Genomic DNA, 6,712 nt, shown 5'->3' on the forward strand with positions numbered 1-6,712 from the left:
CCTTCTTACTTTGATCGACGATTCACATATTAAAGACTCAATTTCATAGAAAAGGGTGATTTCTTGCGGCTTAACATTCGAACAATCTAATATAATATAAAAAAATTAATATAACTAAAGTTTCTAATTAAGAATTACAATAGAAACAAGATGTGTAAGTGTCAATGTACCGATTGAGAACATTTTTTATCCATGGAAAAATACACTACGCCAAAAATGACATTTTATATCGCGCCTTTTACGGCGCCTATTAAATACAAGCGATGTTGTAAATATATTTTAAAAATAATGGAGGATATAACAGCGCTTTTTTGACAAGCACTGTTGTAGGGTCATATAGCGCTTGCGTATAATGTTTACAAGGCTTTTACAGCGCTTGTTCACAAACGCTATAAAATGAAGCGCCCTCGCATAACGTTTTACAGCGCTTTTGGAGCGCTGTAAATTATAGCGCTCCCACCTGAAGTTACATAGCTTTTACAGCGCTTTTTGGACAAGCGCTGTAAAAGACTTGCGCTTTCAAATAATTAAATGACCTATTAGAGCGCTTTTTTTACAAGCGCTGTAAAAGACATGCGCTTTTAAATAATTGAATGACCTGTTAGAGCGCTTTTGTTACAAGCGCTGTAAAAGTCTTATAAAAATCATTTACTTTAAATAAATAAAAACAAATTTAAGAACCCTCATCTGCAATACTCTGGGAACCGTCTTCTCCTCTACGTATTGTGCGGCCATCTACTGCTCCTCCTTTATAAAAAATTGGATACGTTGTCTCAGGTACTGTATTTATTAATTTGTTGTTGTCACGAAAACTAATAAATTGTTACATAATAAATCATATAAAATCTTTTCTTTTTTGAAATTGGTTGATCTGTTCTGTTTTGGAATTGTTACATAATGGTTGATGTTATCAGTAGCCTATTATTTTTGTAACTGCATTTATATAGGTCATATAATATGGACTAGAAATGGATGTCTGTCAATCGATTGTCAAAAGAGTATGAAAATGGAGTGAAGGAGTTTGTTGAGTTTGCAGTGAAGAATGCAAAAGATCCAAATAGAGTCGTTTGTCCTTGTTTAAAATGTTGTTTTGGAAAACGCGTTAGAAAAGATGAATTGGAAGGACATTTAATTTAGTATGGAATGGAATTGATCAAAGCTATACATGTTGGATAAGACACGGTGAGAAAAAAAAAGGAAACATTAATTTTGAGAATGGTTTGACATATGCTTCAACTTACTTCGATACAGATACATAAGAGCCGGACCGAGTTGAGGAGATTGCAAAAGCAGTTGAAGAAGATCTTCGGGATTGTCCTAAAATGTTTGAGAGTTTGTTGAGTGATGTAGAGAAACCATTATATAATGGTTGTACTAAATTCACAAGACTGTGGGCGATATTAAAGTTGTATAACTTAAAAGCGAGTAATGGATGGTCTGATAAAAGCTTCACAGAATTATTAAAACTCTTAAAAGATATGTTGCCAGATGATAATGAACTTCCCAGTCGAACCTACGAGGCTAAACGGATTTTGTGCTCTATTGGCATGAGTTATAAAAGGATTCATGTGTGTCCTAAAGATTGCATTTTATTTCGAAACGAATATTAATTACTAAAGGCGTTTCCAAAATGCAATGTCTCTCGATATAAGAAGAAAGAATCTACTCCAGCAAAAGTCGTGTGGTATTTTCCTATAATACCAAGGTTTAGGCGCATGTATCGAAGTGAAGAAGATTCAAAACACTTGACATGGCATGCAGATGAAAGAATTAGAGATGAAAATTTTCGACACCCTGCAGATTCCCCACAGTGGGAAAAACTTAATCACGAGTATCCTGAATTCGGGATAGAGTCAAGAAATCTAAGACTTGCACTTTCTACAGATGAAATGAACCCACATGGTCTTCAAAGCATCTCACAAAGCACGTGGCATGTGATTTTATTGATTTATAACCTACCTCCATGGTTATGTATGAAGTGTAAGTTTATGATGTTGTCTCTGTTAATTTCTGGACCCAAACAACCGGGGAATGATATCGACGTATACTTGACTTCTTTAATTAAAGATTCTTAAACGAACGCTCTCCCTTGAAAATTTCATATTTGTTTCAAACTTAGATCTGTTGAGCGAAAATAAATTCATTAAGCTAGTTTGAAAAATAAGAGGACTGGAAGTTCACACTACATTTAATCTAGAGTTGAACTTTTATCACTAGTTTATGATGTGAATATGTATGTGGTAGCTTAATAAACTGACTTATGTTATTGATACATGTATGTTTAACAAACTTGATTATGTGATATATATTGATTTGATCGGAAATGATACAATGAGACATAATTGTGTTTTATTAACGAAACATTTGCAATAGAAGAGCAGTTGGAATGCCAATTGTAGTCAAGACCAAAACCTACTTTACAAAATATGGCCACAATTATCTTTGTAGCTCATGTTAAATGAGTGATGTAAAATATTATTTTAGATAATTAATCTAGTGTTAAAATTATTTTAAATATATGTTGATTAGTTTTATAATTACTTTTCTTTATAAATGTGTTTTCTATGATGTGATAATCTGTACATATTTGACTAAAGTATTTGAAAAATAGGTATTATAATAGTGATTATTTGGAACATAAGAATTTGGGTTATTAATGTATTTTAAAGATTAACTACTTTAATTACCTTATTTTATAAAACATTAGCTTTGAAGTATGAGTATTAATTTAGTAATTAAATTGTGTTTTAAAAAAAAGTTTTAAAAACAAAAGGTTTGGTAATTGTCTGTTTTATTTAAAAAAGAAGTAAATAACTAAATAAAAAAAGAAGTAAAACATATTTTATGAGTTAGACCCATATAAACGTTTAAACCTAATTAATAAAAAAAAAAAATTGATTGAAAACAAGAAGAAGAAATGGTAGGCGAAATAGAGGGGAGCGAGAGCAGACTAGCCACACTTAGAGGAAAAAAATAAAAACAAGAAGAAAATTGATACCGGTATTGTATTTGTGTGTGAAAGCGTTGAAATAATGTAAGGGGTTAGATGAACAGGAAAACGATGTTTCCCAACGATTCATACGAGGCTCACTATGTACGGAAGTAAAAATGTGAAATAGAAATATTTTTAAGTTGTTGATTGATTTAATTTCTTTAAATGTGTGGCTTTGGATATTATTGTGATATTGGATGTCGAATCAATTTTATGTATATGTTTGATTAGATAAATTTATGTAATGTGATAATAAAAGATGGATGCATTGTGATAATTTTATGTGATTATGATGATGTATGATTAATAATTGTGGTGTTATAAATTTATGATAAGTTATGTGATGATGTATGATTGATGATACTGATGATATAAATTTATGATGAGTTTATGTGATGATGGTGATGATGACGATGATGATGATATATGATTAATGATAGTGATGTTATAAATTTGTGATGAGAATATTGAAGTAACCCCAGAGTTGATGAAACGATGGTGATTTCAATTTGTATTTGAGATGAAAGTCTTAATGGAGTATCATAGGCCAACGAGGGGAGAAAATAAATATTGAAAATTTTTGAAGTGGAGATTATTTTGTCATCATATAGGTAGGGCATGACAAGTCTAGTGATTCCGGGGAAGTACAACTAAATGAGCTTGATCGTGGTGGTCTGCTGTTGAGCCTTAAGGTAAGATTATTATACCTTAGAGGTATTCGGGTGGGGAATTCCTAGGTGACTTGAAGGTAGCACTCCAAATGTTGGAAGCTATCATGCAACACACATTTACCTCGATTGTCGTGTATATGTGTCTCGGATTGAGTTGAGGGGATTCTTGAGGACAAATCCAATTTGAACTGTCTATCCACCAAGAAGGTGGCATAGTATCAAGCCACCTAACCAAGAACTTTAGAGTTATAATAGTACAACATTGTGAAGTAGAGTCTATGCTCATGCATAGCATTGCATTTTCTTGTGATTGTTTAGTTGTGATTGATATGTGTCGTGTGCGATAATAATTTCTCTTAGATGATTTGATGTTATAAGGAAATGTATTGATTTTCCTTGAGTGGTTTTGACTTTATAATGTTATGTTTTTCCTTAAACAATGTTTGTGTAATGATATGGTGTATTATGATTAATTGCGTGTTCTCCTTACTTATATTATACTATTAACATGATTTTAAAACTCACCTCCTTCGTCGTTTGTGTTTGACTAGCTAGGTCATGCATTTGCGAAATTGCAGGTTAATAATTCCAAAAACTTACTAGTAATTATAATGAAAACCATATAATTACTAGTAAATTTTAGGAATTAAAGTTAAAAATTCTTGTATATATTATTTTAGGGTGAAGGGTGTCACATCTAACTTATTACAATCAATTATTTGAAGAACAACCATTATTGGGCCAAGGCATAAAGGATTAATGTAGTTTTAATGTTTATTAAGAGAACTATATAAAGAGGATATAAAATGAAGTTTTATGAATACATTCTAAAAGGATTTTAAAAATAGGATCAATGAGGGTTTCTACAATGTAGATGCTCACATGAACTCACAAATTGGTTTCTTCGTTGTATGTGTTTTCTCACAATTTGCAATGACGCTTGAGTGTCCTTTCGTAGTACTGAGTTGATGTCGTTGATATTCTAACCGTTGTAGGGAATGTTGCACATATCTTATACAAATTGTTCTATCAAGACAACTTGCGTGAATTTCAAACAAGATTTTGTTGTACTTTTTCCCGCTTTATAATTTCTTCAGAAAATATCTTGTTGAGCAAGTCAAGATGATCACAGAAAGTAAACATCTAATGATTAGGGGTCATTGTTCTTCAAACTTACTTGACGAACATTTTTTTCTTAAATTAATGCTCCATCTGAATTAAAGCAGGGATAAATTTAAGAACTTAAACATATTCAAAGTGAAACTGAATCACAACCAAAAGAGGAGCCCTTACTTATCAAAGTTTAATATAAAAAATCTCATATCATTAAATGTATTGTCTTATTTTACGGTGCTTGTACAAATGTTATATTATTTTACTTGAGTTTGTATTATTATTTTCACAATCAGATACTTTGTTCTCTATCTATTGAAAGATGGGATGAAATAACAAAAAAGAATAGTAAAGTTGGAACTGCATCCATGTTATTATCGAAACTTCGTAGAGCACTTCTTTTATTGTATTTCTTATCATTGAAGATTGATATATTTTATAGAATCTTGCAAGGATCATTTTGTGTATGATTATGAAGCTGGTATCAAATGGACATGGACAGTCCTTGGAGAAAGATGGAAAGTCTATAAATATAAGTTATTATGTAAATACTTCTACCTAACAAAAGTAAGGAAGACCTACATGATATTGATATTCCTATGCCTGAAAAGGACTGGATTGCTTTCGTTAACTACTATAAAAAAAAAACCACAAATGAAGGTATAAATATTCGTTGCAATTATTTTTACAAAGTGAGCAAAATATACAGACACTTTATATTAAATGCATATAATGACTAACATTTGAAAATTGTAGAAACTAAGTGACCAAAATACGAAAAATAGAAAGATGCTTTAAGTCTCACATGATAGGGGTAGTATGAGCAATGAAAGAAGGGGGTTGTCATATGGTATGTTTAATCCATTAACTTTTATTTTTATTTTTGTAATATATTAAAGTATTTGTATATGAAAATTTGATATTGATTTATATTTTATTAATATGTTAAGAGCTACAATGAAAAACACATGTATGCCATGTTGAGGATATATTGTCAACTTTGCATAAAAAGAAAGGAAACTATGTGAATGAGGAAAGAATAGACATCGCAATAAGTAAAAAATATCTCATTGTTATTGTCTATAAAATATTTGCTACCTGTTAGTATGGTGGAATATATCTGACTTTTATTTTTCTAATAGGAAAAGATATAAGAGAACTTGTCTCAAGATGTTAAACGTGTTGCCACTGAAAGTGTTCATCAAAGATTAATGTCTATCTAGATGATGTTATTGCAAAAGTGTACTGAGCTAAGCATTCAGGTCGAGTGTGTGGTTTAGGTGTTGGTGTTTGTTCCACGGGTGTTTTCAAAATGCACGAATATTTCACTCAATTTGGAAATGTTGATAGCTCTAGCCAAAAAAATGTTGGGGACTTACAAAAGAAAATGCACACTTTAAAAGAAAAGCTAAATGGATATTAAGAAACTAAGGAACAACTTTCACAAACACCGAATCAACTTAAAGTTATCTTTAATTTTATGCAAAGTAAATTTGGTTACCTGCTTTTAACCAAGGTTTCCCTCCACCTTAGTAATATAATTTCTTATAATTTATACAAATATGTGTCGTTAAGAATTTTTGAACTTAGATCGACACTTTAAGTCATAGCAAATATCATGTTCTATTTTTTTTCCATAGTGATTAATATTATTAAAATGATACTCATTCATTAGTGTTAATTAGTAAACATATGCTTACATTATGCTTCTACTTGGCAAGTTCTAATTCTCATAATTAACAAGTAACGTTAAAAATCTTTGCATAAGTAATTTGTTTGGCCACCATGTTGAAAAGCCCTTTTCATTCATCTCTCTGATTTGTATGAAACCCTTACTCATGAATAACATAACCCTTATTTACCCACCATCGCTAGTTGTTGTTGTGTTTCCCTACCTAATTACCCACCATTGTGCCTTCTATTTTCATCTCATATT

The 6,712-nt window shown here is 31.0% G+C and overlaps 1 pseudogene; it reads right to left on the reverse strand.

The window, feature by feature from the left end:
- The window catches only part of LOC101488307 (putative expansin-B14), a 7,503-nt pseudogene extending 4,644 nt beyond the window's left edge, over positions 1-2,859 (reverse strand).
- Between the last annotated feature and the right edge of the window lie 3,853 nt (positions 2,860-6,712).

The sequence above is a fragment of the Cicer arietinum genome, chromosome 3, assembly GCF_000331145.2.
Source record: "Cicer arietinum cultivar CDC Frontier isolate Library 1 chromosome 3, Cicar.CDCFrontier_v2.0, whole genome shotgun sequence".
NCBI lineage: Eukaryota > Viridiplantae > Streptophyta > Magnoliopsida > Fabales > Fabaceae > Cicer > Cicer arietinum.